Below are 20,584 nucleotides of genomic sequence, written 5' to 3' on the forward strand. Positions count from 1 at the left end.
TTGAATCACTTCAGGTGCACCTTAAGACTTACATTTTACTTTTCTACCTAACCTAGCATGGGAGACAAATCCTTCATGTTCAAATAGCTAGGATTACAGCTGTGAGCTACAAATGACTGGCTTCTATTTTTTGTTTCATTGGGATGCATTTAAAGTTGGATGGAATATTTTATGCATGTATATATACACATATACATATATGCATATATATATATTTATATCTATATCTATCAAGATAGATACAGATAGGGGCTGGGAATATGGCCTAGGGGCAAGAGTGCTTGCCTCATATACATGAAGCCTTGGGATCAATTCCCAAGCACCACATGTACAGAAAACAGCCAGGAGTGGCGCTGTGGCTCAAGTGGCAAGAGTGCTAGCCTTGAGCAAAAAGAAGTCAGAGACAGTGCTCAGGCTTTGAGTCCATGCCCCTGGACTGGAAAAAAAACAAACAAAACAGATAATACAGATAGATATTTATATATAAATATATACCATATCTTTATATATAATACACATATACTAAATAATAAATATATAAAATAAATATGTACTATATATTTATATCTATATATCTATATTTATCTAAAGATACATATAAATATCAAATGGGAAAAGGGTCATTTGGAGCAAATTCTCATTTCTATATATGTACTATTGTTGCTAAGATGTTTGTTCCCATTTTTATCTTGGTACTACTGGGATTTGAATGCAAGGCCTCTTTTTTTTTTGTTTTGTTTTGTTTTTTTGGCCAGTCCTGGGCCTTGGACTCAGGGCCTGAGCACTGTCCCTGGCTTCCTTTTGCTCAAGGCTAGCACTTTGCCACTTGAGCCACAGCGCCACTTCTGGCCGTTTTCTGTATATGTGGTGCTGGGGAATTGAACCCAGGGCCTCATGTATACAAGGCAAGCTCTCTTGCCACTAGGCCATATCCCCAGCCCCGTTAGCCTCTTTCTTGATAAGGAGTGATGGACTACTGAGATACAGTGCCAATTCTACTTTTGCACTATTTTTGTTGTTATTGTTATTATTATTATTTGTCAGTCATGGAATTGAACTCAGGGCCTGATCTCTATTCCTGAGCTCAAGGCTAGCATTCTATCACTTTCAGCCACAACCCCACATCTATTTTTCTGGTGGTTAATTGGAGATAAGAGTCTCTTGGACTTTTCTGCTCTGGCTGGTTTTGAACCACCATCCTCAGATCTCCTTCTGAGTAGCTAGGATCATAGGCATGAGCCACAAAAATCCAGATTCATTGACGTTATTGAGATAGAGTCTTATTCTCTGCCCCATCATATGACTGGGCCTTGATCTTCTTTTGTAGGCTTCCCATCATTGCCGAGATGACAGCCATGCTCTACAATGCTCAGGTTTCCATTATTATGGTGCTGTCTTACAGACTTCTATGCCTAGGCTGATATGGAGCTAACATCTACTTACTCTTAACTAAGAATAGCAGGTACATGCCACTGTGCACAGCTTTGGGGTCAGAAGGAGGACTGACAAACTTTTATGTGGGTCACTTCTCAAACTGCAGTCCTCCTATTGTCAGCCTACCAATTAGCTGGGATTGCAGATGTGAGCTGTGAATTCACAGGTCTTGTTTATTCTTTTAAATGAACCTTCTAAATGTGTTAATTTTTCACCAATATATATGATTTTCCTTTATTTCTGTGATGACAACTAAACCAAAGAGAAATATTAGCAAATATTTCAGCTTTACTTTTCCAGATTTTTTTTGGATGTAACAGATTTCCATATAGCAACAAGAATTTTCATTTTGTTTTGTAAAGGAGATTCAGTAATATTAGTCAGTTTGGGGGCTGGGAATGTGCCTTAGTGCTGGAGTTCTTGTTTGGCATGCATGAAGCCCTGAGTTCAATTCCTCAGTACCACATAAACAGAAAAAGCTGGAAGTGGCACTTTGGCTCAAAGTGGTAAAGTGCTAGCCTTGATCAAAAGAAGTTCAGGGATAGTTCCCGGGTCCTGAGTTCAAACGTAGGATTGGCATATATATTTTTTCAGAACTTTAGCAATCTAGGCCAGTATGTCCAACAGCCTAATCAAGACCTCCATTGAAATATATTAAAGACAATATCACTGCACAGCTTCCAAAAAACAATGCACCTAACAATCAAATGGAATTCACAACTGAACTCTTAATTCTACTACTCACATACTGGCCCTCTTCTCCCAGTAACTAGGACCATTCAATAATAGTACCTTCAATAATACTAACTAGAAACTGAGAATATTCCTTAGGAATTCTTTTCTGCCACATAACAGATAGCCATTTAGTTAAACCCTTCTCCTCATGATTTTTCTCAATAGTCTTATTTTTCATCCTCCAGGATTTTGCTGCCTTTATTTGCATTGGGGACAACCTCTTTAAGCCTCAGTTATCTTCCATGACTCAATCTCCCTGGACATGGCATTGCACTTGTTTATTTCTCTACACTTCACAAGGCAGAGGAAAGGAGATAAATTTTAAATTCAATCATGACAACCTCTGTTAAAAACATGAATAGACAGTTCCTTGCCTTCTGGAAAAAAAAATAAAGCCTTACTTTCCATTACTATTCTTGTAGAGTGGCCCACTACCTCAGTTCTCTGGCCATACTTCATCCCACATGTTCTCTGGGTAGTCTAAGCTCTCAAGTTGTCATTGGACATCATATGAAATGTAATTATTTCAATGTCTGTTCCTTCTGGACTCTAAGTTCTTGTGGTTAAGCCTATCTCTGCTGGCCATTATGTCTTTAGCACCAGCATAATACCAGATACAGTTCATATGCGATTATTGTTTGTTAAATAAATAATGAATGAGCTCATTTTTGCAGCCAGTATTGTAGTGATTAATTTATTCCATCATTTTTAGCAGAAGCTACTTTTTTCTTCATAATAAACTAGCTAGAGTGCTCAAAGACCAAATGACAATTGCTTAGCTATTCCTTGCATTTACTATATATATTATTTAAACTTTGTATTGAATGATTTTGCAAGATTAAATGTGTATTTCTGATGAACATATCTTGACCTTTAAGTGAGTACTGTGAAATTTATACCCCCAATTTGGAGGCTAAATTTAACAAAAATAGTTTGAGATAGCATTATTAATTTTATTAATGTTTCTCTAATTGAATTCTTTTTTGAGTTTCAAAGCTATGGTTTTGTGAGACTAGTGGTACTATTGAGATTATAATGACAGATTGTGTGTAGGATTCAGAAATCACTGAAGTTCTATGTTGAGCCAAACACCTTGGTCTCAGATCCCACTGAAAGAAGAAGCCTGAGTGCATAGGCAGCTTCCTAGGTTGGATACGCATTTTGTAATTCAGGCTTTTAGGTAATGATGACTCTACAACATGGAAAAGTATAACTGAAAACTCTTGTTATTAATTTGTTCATGCAAATTGAATTGACTAAGTCTCATCTTTATCTTCCTTTTCTAATCAATTTTAGATTTATTCCTCTGCAGAATCCTATAATGTGTTTTAGGTGATTCTCAAGGTTATGCATAGATTGTGATGAAGAACTTGGGCTCCAGGGTCAGAGAGAACTTGGCTTAAATCTTGATAATATCGTCTAGCAGGTTTATGAGTTCAGGAAGGTTACGTAACCTTCGAAACCTGCATTTTCTCATCTATGTAATGGAGATGATAGATAATATTACTCGCCTCCAAGGATTGTGATACAAATTACTTCGGAAGCTGTACATAAATGTTTATCTCTTCCCTACTTCATAAAATCTGAAAAAACGTACTAACCATTGAATTATTATTTATATGACAATAGAATTTTGGATAATAAAATTTCCCTAGAGGTATTTTAATAAAAACAAATAGTTCAAGAAATGTACCCATGGCCTTACGTATGAAACTGTAACCACTCTGTACATCACTTTGACAATAAATAGTAATTATTATTTTAAAAAATAATAAAAAGGAAAAAAGCAAACTGTACTCATATTGCTAGAATTTAAAGTCAATTCTATCATATTCTATCATACCTACATAAAGTCAGTCACGGAACAGACCCCAAAGTTGTAACTGAAAATGGAAGTTCTTCAATGTTACATGAATGACAATTCAAGGAAAGACTTTCCCATGCCCACATTGCAAAGAGACCAGGTTCGATGACGGATTCAAATTAGCCTGACTTGTCTTCCAGGACAGACTACATAGGCAGCTTGATTTGACTTGGTGATTTTTGAGAAAGTGAAGCCCAGATGAAATGTATTCTGTTATGGAGTTAGGCTTGTGATGTTAAATGTAGGCTCTTGGCTCCTTTGCTCCAAGTTTCAAGGCAAACTTAAGAATATTAAGAAGTCACAAAATGTATTTCTCCAATGTGTATAGTCTGTGTGCGAACATGCAAAGATATTTATTCTTGAGAAAATAAGTAAACTGGAACTGGTCAAAGTCTCTTTACATTATATGAATGCATTTTGAAAAACAGAAAACAAAACCTGGATGTAAAGCATAATTAAAAAATGGTAATCTTACATTTTCCTCATAGCAGTTCAATAAAAAAAATCTCTCAAGAATAAGATTTGGAATTTAAATTGCATTTTCCCTTTCTATTTGCTTATAATTCATTTTGCTCCTTTGCTAATGAGGTTGGCTTTAGATAGCCATGAGTGTTAATCTCAAATAAAAATTAAAAGTCACTACATTATATTTCTCCTTCTGTTCCTTCTGCGTGTGGCATTGCTCCATAGCTAATGGGTCCTGGAATTCTGTCTCTCCATTGGCACAGTTTTCCTCCATGGTACAATGCTATGAATATTTATAGTACAATAAAAATAATATAATAATAGGCACCTCCTAAACTGGCACAGCATATATCTTCAGAAGGAAACTAGAAGGGCTAAATCTGTTACTGCTTACTAGAGTAGATCTTCACATCCTGTGATAGAGCTGACAGTCCCAAAGACCTTCACTTCCACAAGAGTTAAATGGTTCCTGGATAGGAAAATTCTGAAAAGAATTCTTCCATAATTTCCATCATCCATACAGAGATGACCGTCATCTTTGTAATATTGCCAGATTTTTCTTACACTGAATAGGCTTCAATTGATATCTTTATTTATTCGTCTTATGTCAACTACTACAATTCATTCTTTTATAGCCATCTTAAATCTTTAGTCTCTAAAAACTCCAGCATCTAGAATACTATGAGCAGACTATTATCTTGCTCAGTGAAGCAGGACTGCCTCACCCTCATTCCTCCTCCTTCACTTTAACTGACTGGGATTTCTTTTCATGTAGAAATTTAGCTCAAATTGTTTTCTCTTTTTTTTTTTTTTCAAATATTCCCCAAATGTCCTCACTCAAGTTTATTTCCTTACCTGATATGTGGTTAAATACACATACATGACTTCCAGAATATTAGCCTTCCATTGTGCCTCTATACTCTTCTTCTTTCTTATCTATTTTACTTATAGTGTCAAGATATTTTGTATTCCTTAGTAGTTATGATAGGGAAAGCAGGTCTACTTTTTTCGGTCAACCATTAAAGAAATCCTAACATTTATATCAAAAGAACATTCTGATGTGTTATTGAAAAGTTCTGGGAGTGATTTGAAAGTTATGACACTTCAGATGTACTTCCTCATTTTCTCAGAGAGACAGATGAGTAAAGAAAGACACAAGGAAATTACATTTTGAGGTTTTTTTTAATAGGGTACTATTGTTGAGAGGCATTTGTTCACGAGCCTCTCATACTTCTTCATAGGCCAGGAGTAAAGGCAATGACTATCTCTGAACTATTATTCCAAAGATGTCAGTAAAGCCAACAGTCTTGGGAGACAGAGCTAGTATTTATTTTGGGAACATAGGACAGGTATTTCTGTTGTTGGTTTTGTTTGGGAATTTCTTACTTGCTTGCTTTTATTTTTTTAATATAGGGTTTTTCTTTGTTGTTCCTGTTTCTGTATAATAAAAACATATTTCCCTGTGTGCAAATTCCAGATGTGGAGGTACTGTGGGTTAGACTGATTGGAATATATTGTAAACATGTGTGAAAATGTAACAGTGAAATTCCACCTCCTTGGGATAAGTAATGTAAGCTAATGTAAAAAAACAAAAAAAAAACAAAAAAAAAAAAAAACACCAGATGTGATTTTTCACCCATTGTTAAAGAACTGCCTTCTCTAATGCTTCCTCTTCTGTAATACAGATCACTACATATGCAAATGTCACCTGAATCTCTTCATGTCACCATTTGGGAATTAGGTTATGGAAAACCAGTGTAAAACTGAAGCTCTGGGATATTGCTTCAAGTTGTAAAGTACTTTGTGTCCTAGCCAAAACTTACCTTCTAAAATATATATATTTCTCTCTTCTCTGAGTGTCTATATACATAGAAAAGCACCATGGCTTGTTGGTAACATAACAATTTTGTTTTATGAATTAAGTGTTTTTAATCAAAAAGCCAACCAGTTGTCTACTTACATTTCTCCCTCCCCCCCAAAAAAAACTCACATGAACTTGGTAGTAACTGAGTCTCTAGCAACATATTCAAAGTTGAGAAGATTAAAAATTAACAGGGAAGAGAGTCCTCAGGTCCAATTAAGAGCCCTGCTTCATACATACCAGTTGTCCTGGCTAGAGTCAACCTAAAAACCCCAGTAAGAAAATTAATTTCAAGTAGCCTTTTTCCAGTTTCCAATTTGTGAATAGAGACATATTTTGTTAATTCTATCAGAAACTTTGTTGCAACTTATTTACAATGCCAACTTCTAAAAGCTTAACTAAAGTTAACTAGTCAATAAACTAGGCAGAAATTGCTCTACAGAAAGAGAGAAATCCTAAAATGCCACTTTCCACAGAGAACCCGATTGTTTATTTTATTTTGAGTAACGAAAAGAGAAGCTTTTGCTCAGACTAGAAGAAACTCAGTTGTAAGTTTGGGATGTGTATTCAAACTACACATGAGATGAGGACAATATTACACTAATGCAATTGATGTGCTGTTGCATTTGTCTCCTGTTTGTCTATTATTATAAACAGAGCAGTGCAACTATTATTTGGAACAATTCTTATAGTGTTACAGTGTCGGGCACATTTCACTTCTCTTCACACCACTGGTTCTTTTTGCGTACCTGGGCTTCCTCCTCTTCAGTAAAGTCATTCTTGATGTTGAAAGTTTTGCGAATCTCCTCAAGAGTTTTCCCCTTAATCATTTTGGCAACAGTCTTGCATGTGACATCAAGCAAATCTTTGATATCTAAGTAGTTGCAAGCAGAATAAGTTCTAAAAGTGTTCCATAGTCAACTTTCAGGAATTCTTGGTCCCAAACCGGAGTATCATCTCCGTGCTTTACTTTGTTCTCATCATCCTGAGGAGGAGGAGGATCGTCCTTGTGGTGGGTGCACGACTGAATGACCTTTTTTTTTAATATTGCTGCATTAACATTTGGTAGAGGAACTGGGTCATCATCTCCTTCATCATCCATTCCCAAATCTTCCAACATGTTGTGTTTTTTTATAATTTGTTTATTAATTAAACAAAATTTTTTGACAAGGTGTTGTGCAAAAGGGGTACATTTACATAGTAGGGCAGTGTGTACATTTCTTGTGATATCTTACACCCTGCTTTTCTTTCCCTTCCCTAGGTCAGGTAGACATATATACAATACACAATGTACCAAGAACTTATACAGTAGCCACGTGGCCTATGCCAAAGAATATTCGCCTAGGGCTTTAAATGTAATGTCGACAGTAGACAATATGTCGACAATAGTCTTATATGAATGTACATACATAGCTTTTGAGCTATTGTGATCCACTGAGAGATCAATTTTTGACCTTTATATGTTGAGTAGTTGTTTGGTTTTAGTTACATAATGTAGGGTCGCTGACCCAAACCTGTGGGAAATACCACTTGACAAGAAGTTCTTGGTTTCACAGACCTGGTTTCTACTATCTCCCCCTCCCCCCACCTTAACAGTCATATATCAGGGGGATCATGCCCCTTTGTTTTCTGTGTTCTAGGCTTGTCTCGCTCAACATTATTTGTTCAAGTTCTGACCATTTCCCTGTGAATGCCAATATTTCACCATTTCTAATCGCTATATAGTATTCCATTGTGTAGAGGTACCATATTTTTTGGATCCATTCATCTGTGGAGGGGCATCTGGATTGTTTCCATATTTTGGCTATTGTGAATTGTGCAGTGATAAACATGGATGTGCAGATGTCTTTTTGATATATTGGGACCTGTTGTTCAGGATAGATGCCTAGGAGTGGTATAGCTGGGTCATAGGGTAGGTCTATGTTGAGCTTTTTGAGAAACCTCCATACTGTTCTCCAAAGTGGTTGTACTAATTTGCACTCCCACCAACAATGGTGGAGGGTTCCTTTTTCCCTGCACCTCCTCCAGCATTTGTTGTTGCCTGAGTTCAGAGTATAGGCCATTCTAACTGGAGTGAGGTGGTATCTCAGGGTCGTTTTTATTTGCATTTCCTTTACTGCCAGGGATGTTGAACATTTCCTCATATGTTTCTTTGCAATTCTTATCTCTTCTCTTGTGAAATCTCTCTTTAGCTCCTTTGCCCATTTCCTAATTGGTTTACTGGGCTTGGAGGGGCTTACTTTTTTGAGTTCTCAGTAGATGACAGATATTAGGCCTTTGTCTGTTGCTGTGCTGGTGAAGATCCTTTCCCATATGGTTGGCTGTCTTTCTAGTTAGCTGTGCAGAAACATTTTATTTTGTAGTAGTCCCATGTGTCGAGTCTCTCCCCTATCTGCTGTGCCCTGGGACTCTATTCAGGAAGTTTCTTCTTGTGCCTAATAAGTTCTAGCATGTTTCCTACTCTGTCCTTCAGTAGTTTCAAGGATTCAGGTCTGATATTGAGGTCCTTGATCCATTTTGAGTTGATCTCGGTTCAAGGTGATAGGCTAGGTTCTACTTTGAGTTTTCTGCATATGGCTGCCCAGTTCTCCCAGCACCAGTAGTTGAAGAGGCTATGTTTATTCCGTTGTATGTCTTTAGCTCCTATGTCAAATATCAGCTGACTGTAAGAGTGTGGTTTTATTTCTAGATCTTCAATTCTAATCCATTGGTCTTCCAGTCTGTTTTTATACCAATACCAGGCTGTTTTTGTTATGATGGCTCTATAGTAGAGCTTGAAGTCTGGTATTGTGATACCTCCTGCACTGCTTTTTTTTTTTTTTTTGCCTAGTATTGCTTTGGCTATTCTAGGTTTTTTGCTGTTCCATATGAATTTATGGTAGCTTTCTCTATTTCAGTGAAGAATGTAGCTGGGATTTTGATGGGGATTGCATTGAATTTGTATAACAGTTAGGGCAATATGGCCATCTTCGCTATATTGATTCTGCCTAGCCATAAGCATGGGAGGTCTTTCCATCTCCTTGTGTCTTCTTTGATTTCCCTTATTATATTTTTATAGTTTCCATTAAATAGGTCCATCAAGTTCTTGGTTAGGTTGATCCCTAGGTACTTTATTCTTTTTTTGGCTACTGTAAATGGAATTATTTCCATAATTTTCTTTTCTGTTTGTACATTGCTGGTGTACAGAAAAGCTGCTGACTTTTGTGGATTGATTTTTGTATCCTGCTACTTTGCCAAAATGATTTATTAGGTGTAAGTGTTCGGGGACTGAGTTTTTTGGGTCTTTCAGATATAAGATCATGTCATCTAGAAAATGCTCGCCCAGGCACATAATAATGAAGACTTCAAATCTGAAGAATAAAGAGCAAATTTTGAATTCAGCCAAAGGAAAGAAAGAGATTTATTACAATGGGAAACGGATACGAATAACAGCAGACCTCTCCACACAAACCTACCACGTGCAAAGAGAATGGAAGAACACCATCCAAGTCCTACAGGCCAACAAGTGCCAACCTAGAATAAAATATCCAGCAAAGCTGGAGTTCATATTCGAGGGAAAAACCAGTCTTTCCATAGCAAAGAGGATCTAAAGGAGTAGGTGAATAGAAAACCAGCCTTACAGTGAATTCTAAGAGGGGAACACCACCCAACAGGAATTGTACAGGAAGGGGAAAAAGCACTCCTATCCTTGATCTCTTTGAATATAAACGGTATAAACTCTCCAATAAAGAGGAGCAGACTGGCAGAGTGGATCTGAAAACAAAAAGTTGCCATCTGTTGTCTACAAGAGACCCACCTTACAGCAAGGGATAAAAACAGGCACCGAATGAAAGGATGGAGCAAGATCTTCCAAGCAAACGCACCTACCAAAACGGCAGGAGTAGCCATCCTGATCTCAGATAAGCTGGACTTCTCATTAAAATCAACTCAAAAAGACAAAGAAGGTCACTACATTTTAATTGAAGGAAAAATCCAGAATCAAGACATCATGGTGATGAATGTATACTCACAGAAAAAAAGAGGCCTACATATGTCAAGCAAATTCTCACAGAACTACAGAACAAGATAGACCCAAACACAATCATAATGGGTGACTTTAATACCCCACTCTCTCTAAGAGACAGATCCAACACACAGAGGATTAGCAAGGGAGCTGAAGACCTAAGTAACACCATATCCCAAATGGACCTGACAGATCTATACAGAATCTTTCATCCTACAGAGACCCAATACACCTTCTTCTCAGCACCCCATGGATCATACTCCAAAATAGACCATGTCATAGCCCACACAAAGAACCTCAGCAAATACAAAAGTACTGATGTCATCCCATGTATTATATCTGACCACAGCAGAATAAAGGTAACCCTCAATAACAATGGTTTCCACAGAGGCTATACACATTCTTAGAGGCTAAACTCCTCACTCTTATCTAACACTTGAGCCAAAGAACAAATTAAGGATGAAATTAATGAATTCATAAGCTACAATGACAATGAAAATACATCACAAAGAAACCTATGGGATATAGCTAAGACAGTACTGAGGGGCAAGATCATTGCCGTTAGCACTCACATTAAAAGAATGGAAGTAGAGCAAGTGAATAACCTCACGATGAAACTAAAACAACTGGAGAAACAAGAAATGATCGAATCTAAAATGAGTAGGAGGAGAGAGATCACAAAGATTAAAGAAGAGATAAATCTGATTGAAAATAGAAAGACCATTCAACAAATAAATAAGAATAAAAGCTGATTCTTCGAGAAAATAAATAAAATTGACAGACCCCTTGCAAGACTCACAAAAAAAAAAAAGAAGAGAAGAGACTCATATACGTAAAATCAGGGACTCCACTGAAAAAATTACAACAAATACACACGATATTCAAACAATCATAAGGAACTATTTCCAGAACCTCTACTCACTAAAAAACAATAATTTTACAGAAATGGATCAATTCTTAGAAAAGTATAAACTGCCCAAACTGAACCAAGAACAAATAAATCAACTAAATAAACCAATAACTTACAGCGAGATACAGGGAGTAGTCAAGAGCCTCCCAACAAAGAAAAGCCCAGGCCCAGATGGATTCACCAACAAATTCTATAAAACTTTTAGTGAGGTGCTAATACCAGTACTCCTCAAACTCTTCCGCGTAATAGAAACAGAGGGAAAAATCCCAAACTCATTCTATGAAGCTAATATTATACTCATCCCCAAACCAGGCAAAAACCCAACAAAAAAAAGAGAACTACAGACCAATATCACTAATGAACACAGATGCAAAGCTCCTCAACAAAATATTAGCTAACAGGATCCAGAAACTGATAAAGAAAATTATACATCATGACCAAGTAGGCTTCATCCCACAGTCTCTAGGATGGTTCAACATCCGTAAATCAATCAATGTAATTCACCACATAAACAGAACTAAAATCAAGAATCACATTGTTATCTCAGTCGATGCCCAAAAAGCTTTCGACAAAATACAACATCCATACTTATTAAAAGCTCTGGAGAGAACAGGAATAGATGGAACATTCCTCAAAAAAATAAAAGCCATATACAACACACCAACTGCTAATATCATATTAAATGGGGAGAAACTAAAATCATTCCCCTTAAACTCAGGAACAAGACAAGGATGCCCACTCTCCCCACTTCTGTTCAACATAGTGCTGGAATCCCTTGCCATAGCAATAAGACAAGATGAGGACATCAAAGGGATCCACATCGGCAAGGCAGAAATCAAGCTATCCCAACATGGTCTTGATGGTTAGAGATTGTTTGGCAATTTCTACATCAACTACAAAAAATGTCTCCATCAGAACTCTGTAACTTAATTGAAGGCATGGTGTTTGGTCTCGAAAAGATGGTCCGAGCAAGGAGAGGAGAAAGACAAAGACAAGGCCACTCATAACAAATCTTCAGTAGTCTTTAGAGACCTCATCATCATCATCATTATCATCACCATTATCATAAATGGAATAATGATCCATAATTTTCTGGAAGGGGAAAAATTGGGAACCATTAAGGTCACAGGAATATTTAATAGAAAGAGAATGCATCATTCAGGTGATAAAAATATTATTCACCTTATTGTTTTATAATTGAAACAGTTGGAGAGACAGTCCCAGGCTACACACAGGACAGTAGGTAAAGGACAATTTTCCAAATGATGTCCTCTTTATTGGTAAATCTCTTATTTGCAAAAAGGACGGGAACAAAAACATCATATTATCCTCAGTTCTGATGCTACCAACAATTGGTATGCCAACAAGGTTTGCCTTGTGGTTTGGTTTCAGAAAATTCTGCATCTTTTGGTCAGAAGACAACATACACTGCAGAAGAAGAGAGGAAATTCAATGGTCTCCTTGAGCAGAGATGAGGCAAATCATCCGAATTTTACCTAGTTCACTTGGAAGAAAAAGAAGTAAAGCAAAAATAAATAAGTAATTGCTTTATTAGGAAGAAGAGTGACGAGCTGTCTGGTGGCTTAGTCCTTCCTACAGTCAGACTGAAAACTAGATAATTTCAGGGTACCTTACAGGTGTCCTGGCTACGTGAGTGTACTTTGCCTCTTTCAAGGAGACTCCAAAGAGAAAACTAAGTCCTTTAGGGAACCACAGTCTACTCTTTAAACTCTCACTGCTGTGGGTGCTTAGCATGCTGACAGCAGTGATTCACTCATGAATAAGGAATCCATGAAAGCAATCTAAACAAATACTATGGTAAATGTTGTAATCTTGGAAAACTCCCTTACTTTGTAATTGAGTAAGACTTTAAGAGATATTTTAACCAGTAGCTCCCACCTGCAAACCCAACAACGCGGGAGACTAAAGATCTGAAGATTGTGCTTCACATTTGGTGTAAACCAACTGAACAACTCATGGGGGGAGAGAAAAAGGGGGGGGGGAATGAGGGAGGAGGTAACAAAATGTACAAGAATGTACCCACTGTCTTACATATGAAACTGTAACCCCTCTGTACATCACTTTGACAATAAATAATTATTCAGAAAAAAAGAATTTAAATTTTTAATAAATCCATAATTTTTTACCAAAAAAGAGATTGTTGTTCAAAGCCAGCCCAAGGAGAAAAATCCAAGAGTTATTTAAAAATATTATTTCATTTTATTTATTTTTATTGTAAATGTGATGTATAGAGGGGTTACCATTAAATGGGTAAGGTAATGAATACATTTCTTTTTTAACAGTGTCACCTCTTCCCTCATTTTCTCTGTTTTTTTTTCCCTATTGACACCCCCCCCACACACACACACAAGTTGTATAGTTCATTTTCCAGGTAGTGTTTAGTGAGTATCACTGCTTCATTTGTTCACCCATTGGCCCACCCTTTTGTGCTCCCCCTTACCCTCCCCAAAACAGAAAAACTTATATAACAAAAAGTACAGGAATAAAAAATCGAAGTGACCAAAAGGGATAGAAACATACACACACGAGCGCACACACACACACACACACACACACACACACACACAAATCACACAAAAATTATAATAAAAAAAACTCATGTTCCCATTTCTTGGAGTATATTTCAACAGACATTATTTTACATGAACATATGCACATAGCTATTGTGATCCTCTCCTAATAATATTCCCCTGTGGTCTAACTGTGTGAAAGTGTGCAGTCCTGTTTATCATGTCCAAGTGGACTTTTTTGGTTTTTTTAAACTATCTATTGTGTTTACTTGTAGATGTGTAGGCACATAGGGAGTTTTTATCACCAATTAACCACCAAAAAGCCACGAGTGGAGTTGTGGTTTAGGTGGTATAATACTATCCTTGAGCAAAAAGCTCAGAGTTAGTATTCAAACCCTGAGTTCAAAACATATAAACAAAGAAAATATGGTACATATACACAATGGATTTTTTTTGCAGCCATTAGAAGGAATGACTTAGCCCCATTCATGAGGAAATGGAAAGACTTGGAAAAAATCATACTAAGTGAAGTGTGCCAGACCCAAAGAAACATAAACGCTATGGTTTCACTCATTGGAAACAATTACTGTTTGTCTAAGATATTCCTAGCAGAGGAGCACAATAGCAATGTATACATGATCACATAAGATGATCCTAAGAGACATAAACTACAAAATTTGTAAATAGGTGGTTTATCTTTGTTGTTGTTATTTCCAATGTACCCTATAAAATTATTATTTTTTCTTTTGTCCTTCTGCCCCATGGTTTTACCCATGATGTCATTGTAGACTTTGGTACACTGGATATTCTATGTATGTTTATCAGAACTAGGGAAGGGGAACACCAAAATGGGTGACAAAGGGTAAAAGGCAAACCAATGCAACAGCAATACTTACAAGGCAACATGCTGTAAACCAACTGTACATCTCAAGGGATGGTGGGAAGGAACTGGGGAGGGGGGAAAGTGAGAGAAAAAAGAAGCAGGAGGTAAAATGTTTGGTAAGAAATGTACTCATTTCCTCACATATGTAACTGTAGCCTCTCTGTACATTACTTTGACAAGAAAACAATAATAAAATCATATAAACATAAATGAATAAGTCAATAAATGTTACTAGCATATACATGACATCTAGTATATACCTCATCCAAAGTTTCCAAGAGAAATAGCCACCAGAGCCCAGCTGCAAAGCACACTATAGGTACTTAATTAAGAGATCCCTTAAACTGAAATACATGGGTTTGAACAGATAGTCTTGTTAATATGAGGCTTTAGGTGAACAACTGAGATTTTTTAACTGCATACAGATGCCAATTGGCTCAAAATGGAAAGAAAATGTGATTTTCTCTTATTTCTATGATTTATCACTGATCACACAAAAGTGAATTTTCAGTTACTTTGTTTTTGAATATTTTCTGTCATCTCTCTTGATACTGATTTCTAGTTCTATTCTTTTATGGCCTGGTAAAATACATAAGCTTTTTCAATTTTTGTGTTTATTAAGACTTGCTTTGTATTTTTAAGGTATGATTGATTTTAGAGAAAGTACTTTAGGCTGCTGCTAACAATGTGTATTCTGCAGATATTGAGTGTAAATGTCTATTTTATCCATTTGATCATGAGCATCATTTAACTCTGAAACTTCATTTTTGGTTTCTTATGGAAGTGACCTACCTACCTGTTGTTCAGAGTGGGATATTGAACATCATTTATTATGACTGCATTGTCTCTAGCTACGTTTGTGTCCACTAGTGATTGTTTTATCCAATTGGGTTTTACACAATTCTATGAAAATTATATCAGAATGTTCACTTTCATATTGACAGATAGATCTAAAATAATGTGTGGTAAGTATAACTTGGGGAATGTTTGGTACTGGGTACCAGTGGTTGTTTAAGCTCAAAAAGAAAATAGGAAAAAATGATGAGTATTATTGGATCACTTTGCGCATGTGTAAGAAAATAGACTAATGGAACTCAATTTACATATATTTGCTGGTATTGGAGTTTGAACAATATGCTCGTACTTTCCAAGCAGGTGCTATACTGCTTGATTCAGGCCATTAGCTCGTTTTCCTTTCTATGTTTTATTGTTTTTTAAGAAATTGTACAAAGGGTTTCATTCAACTTATCAGTTTATGAATACAATGCATCTTGATCAATCCTTCATACTTCTACTTCTTCCATAGTATGCTGGATATTTTTGAGATAGGGTATAGCTTTTGGTCCTGGCTGTCTTGGACCATAATCCTCATATTTATGCTTCTCATCATAAATAGAATAACAGGCACACCCATCATAGCCAGGTTTTTCATAAACTTTTTTCTTCCCAGGTTGGTCTGGAACTATATCCTCCTTGTCAGCTTCTCATGTGGCTTCAGTGATAAGTACACATAACACACAATTGCTTAAGAGGAGGCTTTAACATACTTTTTTCCTGGGCTAGATTTGAACTAAAATGTTCTGAATTTCTTTCTGCTGAGTATCTATGACGATAGATATCAGTCGCCATCACCTTGCTTAAAATTGTTTTTAGAAATGGGAGATAATAAAACATAATATGGGGGCTGCATATTATCAGCGTACATTATTGTCATGTGGAAATATCATAGTGAATCCCTTTCATACAATTAATGCAAGCTGATTTGAAATAATGAAAGTAAATGTATGTTACTATCAAACTGCTTCAAGTCCTCTGAGTCTTATTCCCACTATACTATCTTTGGTTACTTTAAGAAAGAAGACTTGAAGTGATTTCTGAGTGTCCCTCACACCAGTGAGGACCAAGGAAACCACATGCACCTGCCTTCATATACTGAGAAGAGGACAAACTTTACATGACTATGTTGAGGATCTGAGTTGTTCATGAAATCTGTCACTGTAGGAAAGCTGGGAAAACAATAGTTTATTCAATAAATTTTGTTTCACAAAATGGTTAGGCATATCCACATTAAAATCAAATTAAGCTGGATGTTTCTTTTACATTGTATAGAAAAAAATTTACTCAGTGGATAAAAGGTTTATATGTAAGATCTGAAATCACAAAAGACCTCAATCTCAGTGTTAGAACAGTCTATAATATTTTTTTGGTCATCATGTTTAGTCAGGATCTCAGAAGCACCGACAGCTCCATTAAAAATGAACCCTTAAGTTATATCAACTAAAAAGTTTTCTCATGAGCAAAATAAACAACCATGAGAAAGAACACTAACCACACATTTAATAAAGGATTAATATAAAACATTCCTAAATATTTATATACATTTCTATTCATATAAGACATTTCTAAATACCTCATACAAGTCAATATAACCATATGATAAAATAATAACTTTAACACTTCCCCAAACAAGAGCAATAAATGACCAACAGATATATGAAATTGTGCTGAAAAATTTTGTGGGGAGATTCTGTACCTTGGCTCACCCTTGCAATCCCAGCTGTGTGGGTAAGAGGCTAGTGCTAGAGAGATACATAAAATATACTTGAAAAGAACTAAAGCCAAAAGGGCTTAGGGCAAGGGTTAAAGGCTAGAATTCCTGCCTAGCAAGTGTAAGTCCCCTAATTCAAACCTCAATACCATCCACACATATGAATCATGGGAAGAAATGTTCTTAGTAGGAATACTGAGAATTTTCTTCTTTGTGAAAATTAGAAAAAGGTACTGAGGAAAGGGATATGTTATTAGTTTGCTATTACTCAATCCCTGCTGAGCTCAGTAACACATGAAATAAGCATAAAGAAAGGAAGTCAGCTCTTCAATCCCAGCTGCAGGCCGATGAATCAGTCAGTGATTAATTGTTGCTAGTAGTAATTGAAATAATCATATTTCAGAGAAAAAGAGAAAAGTATTTGGTCTTGAAAATGTATTTGCTTAAAACTGTAATTGCTGCATTTTTAAAAAGAGGTATAAAGATCTTAATCTAAAACTGAAAATGATGTGAATAGTTAAAATCACACCAGCATCTGGTACTAGGTGTTAAAACCCTTTCTGACTGTCAAAATTAGCAGTCTTCTTTAAAGCTCCTATCCTATCCTGTTTTCTTATAGATTTTTCTTTTAAATCAAATTTGCTTTACAGAGAATACAACAAAATACAAGAAGGCAAACAGTTTTGGGTTTTGTTTTTTTAACGTACATTTAGGGTTTTTTTTTTTTTTCTTTCCTGTAGTTGATTCTGATAGCCTGGATGTTCTGTATATGCTTATGCAAATTAAGGAAGGACAGGGGAACAACGAAATGGTGAGACAAAGAACAACGGGTGAACCAATGCAATAGTGATACTCACAAGATAATATATTGGAAATTAACTGTAGAACTTGCAGGGGGTGGAGGGGTAAAAGTGGGATAAAATGAGGGAAAGGGTTACAAGTTTGACAAGTAATATACTCACTACATTATGTATATAACTATAACCTCTCTGTACCTCACCTGGACCACAAAATTTTTTTAATGTACAATGAATTGTTTAGATAAGTCCAGTGCACTCATCTTTACATACTTAGACTTTTAAATTAATGCTAATTTAAAACAATTAAGAAACTTTATCATATTCCAAATTCTAAAGGTAAGTAACTCTATGGCAAGGATTTTTAGTTGCTGTCTTCAAGAAGTTTACCTTTAGCTATAGAAGAACAGAATACACAGAAAATGTTCACAGTAACTTAGAGTACACAATACCATAAAAAATCATCAAGTTGGAAATTCGCGTTTATTGAGAACTTCACATCCTTAAACCCTTTATAAATGTATCCATAAATAATCTTCCTATGAATCAGGCTGAGATGAAGGCTGCATATTAATTTTAAATGAAGAATAAATAGACTCTGAAAGGCTAAATTACTGTCTGAATTCTATACTGCCAGTATGCAGGAGAGCTAATTTTCAAAGTTTGTTCTGGTTTAATCTCTTCTGTAGAGATAAAAAAGAAGAAGAAAGCAAGATTTTTATGTCTTAAATTTTGTAACAATAAAAATTTGCAGCAATAATATTTCTAAAATTGAAAAATTGTGAGACATAGTGGCCTGAGAGACTAGATGGGTCTATTAGGGTGTTGTTGTTTGTGAAGTTACACTAAATGTAAAGGAAAATATGTAATAAGCAGATAGAGAGAGCATATTCTAGTTGGAAAAGAAAAACTGGAGATATGAACAGGTTACTTAACATTATATCACTGTACACATGACAAAATAAAAGGGCAACTATACAGTTAATTCATCAAAACTACATGTCACTGAGAAGGTGGAATGGCCCATGTATTGGCTGTACAACCTTTCTAACCGTATGCATATCTTTTTATTAAAACATGGAACCATTTACTTCTCTATTTGAATATGTTTTGGTATTACATTTGATTTGGCAAGTAGAATGTGATGGTGCTTTACTAGTTGAGAGAAAGACATCAGAAAACATGGCTGCTAAGGTATTCACTTTTTGCTTTCCTGAGCCTCCTTGATAAAGAAATAGAAGTACCTTCTTTTTATCTCTTGTTTTTTTTTGTATTACTATTCATCCATGAACCTTAATTCATACATAATTTTCCTCCCAAAATGAAGATCTAGCCTTATTTTTCTAATTTGGGTAATTCTCATCCGTGTTCTCACAGATCTTTGTATTTTCTTTTATGTGGAAGCACAATATATTCTGAAACTACCCATTTTTCATCCCAAATCTTCACACAGTAAAATTGGAGCTCTTTTGACCCAAACGAACAACTTCCACTGTTTGCTAGCTGTAAAATACCAGATTTTCTTGCTTGTATTGATTACCTTCCTTATCCTGCCTTATGTTCTTCTTGATCATCTCTCATTGGCTCACTAAAATTTAAATCATGTCAGGAAAAAATGTTCTTGACCAATGGCTGCTTAATCTGTCACTGAAAAATAATAGCAAAGTTAACAAAGCTTTTATCAAGCAGAAAACATATTGTACTTCCTTTGGGAAAGAAACAAGACAGCAGATTGAGAAGCTTCACACAAAGGCGGGGAGGTGGGGGGAAGTTGAAGGATTTAAGAGTAACACCTGTCAAATGGAGCAGTGATGTGTACTGTGTGACAAAATAGACTGGTGGCTGTCAAAATAAATAATAAACCTTCCAGCTCTGACTAATGACTGAGCTACACTGGGAGACTTCAGGGAAGCATCCAACAAAAAGCAAAATTGAGAGGAAAAACTGGAGCAGTGGGCACAGTCTCCTGAGCAGCTAAATTTCAAGTAATTTTGGAAAAACTCAAACCATTCACCAGGTTCCATGAGAGAGGGAACAGGGCCAACAACTCTTCTGATTGAGAATTCTGCTTTAGTTTGGAAATCTCATCTCTTCTGATGGCATGCCAAGAGGTTGGTTTCTGCTTTCTAAAGGCAGGGGAAAAATCCTGCTGTGACAGTGACATTCTCTGTGCAGACAGACACTCAACTAACTGCCAATGATATCATCAGGGAAAGCAGTTAGAGCTGGACCCCACTGTACGTAAGGAGGGGCAAATTCCTGAAAAGGCAAAGATACAGGGAAGCCCATTTTCACTCTGTTCTCTTTAATTTCTTCCTAACTAGATCCTAATTTTCTTTCCCCTTGGCTCTGTAAAATGCTTTCTTATTTTCTGTGACTAGTAATAATTTCTGGCATTATTACAAAGATAACTGTTCAAGTGTCTTTTGATCATGTTTTTAGCCCTTCCTAGGGGTAGTTTCATTTAAAAGAGTCAATTCTAGAAAACTCAATACCTTGATTAATTCCTGCTCTAATATTCAACAGTATTATGATCAGGAAAAGAATACATCA

The 20,584-nt window shown here is 36.1% G+C and overlaps 1 pseudogene; it reads right to left on the reverse strand.

Moving 5' to 3' along the window:
- Positions 1–7,038: 7,038 nt before the first annotated feature.
- LOC125357653 lies at positions 7,039–12,212 on the reverse strand (annotated as a pseudogene).
- Positions 12,213–20,584: the final 8,372 nt, after the last annotated feature.

The sequence above is a fragment of the Perognathus longimembris genome, chromosome 9, assembly GCF_023159225.1.
Source record: "Perognathus longimembris pacificus isolate PPM17 chromosome 9, ASM2315922v1, whole genome shotgun sequence".
NCBI lineage: Eukaryota > Metazoa > Chordata > Mammalia > Rodentia > Heteromyidae > Perognathus > Perognathus longimembris.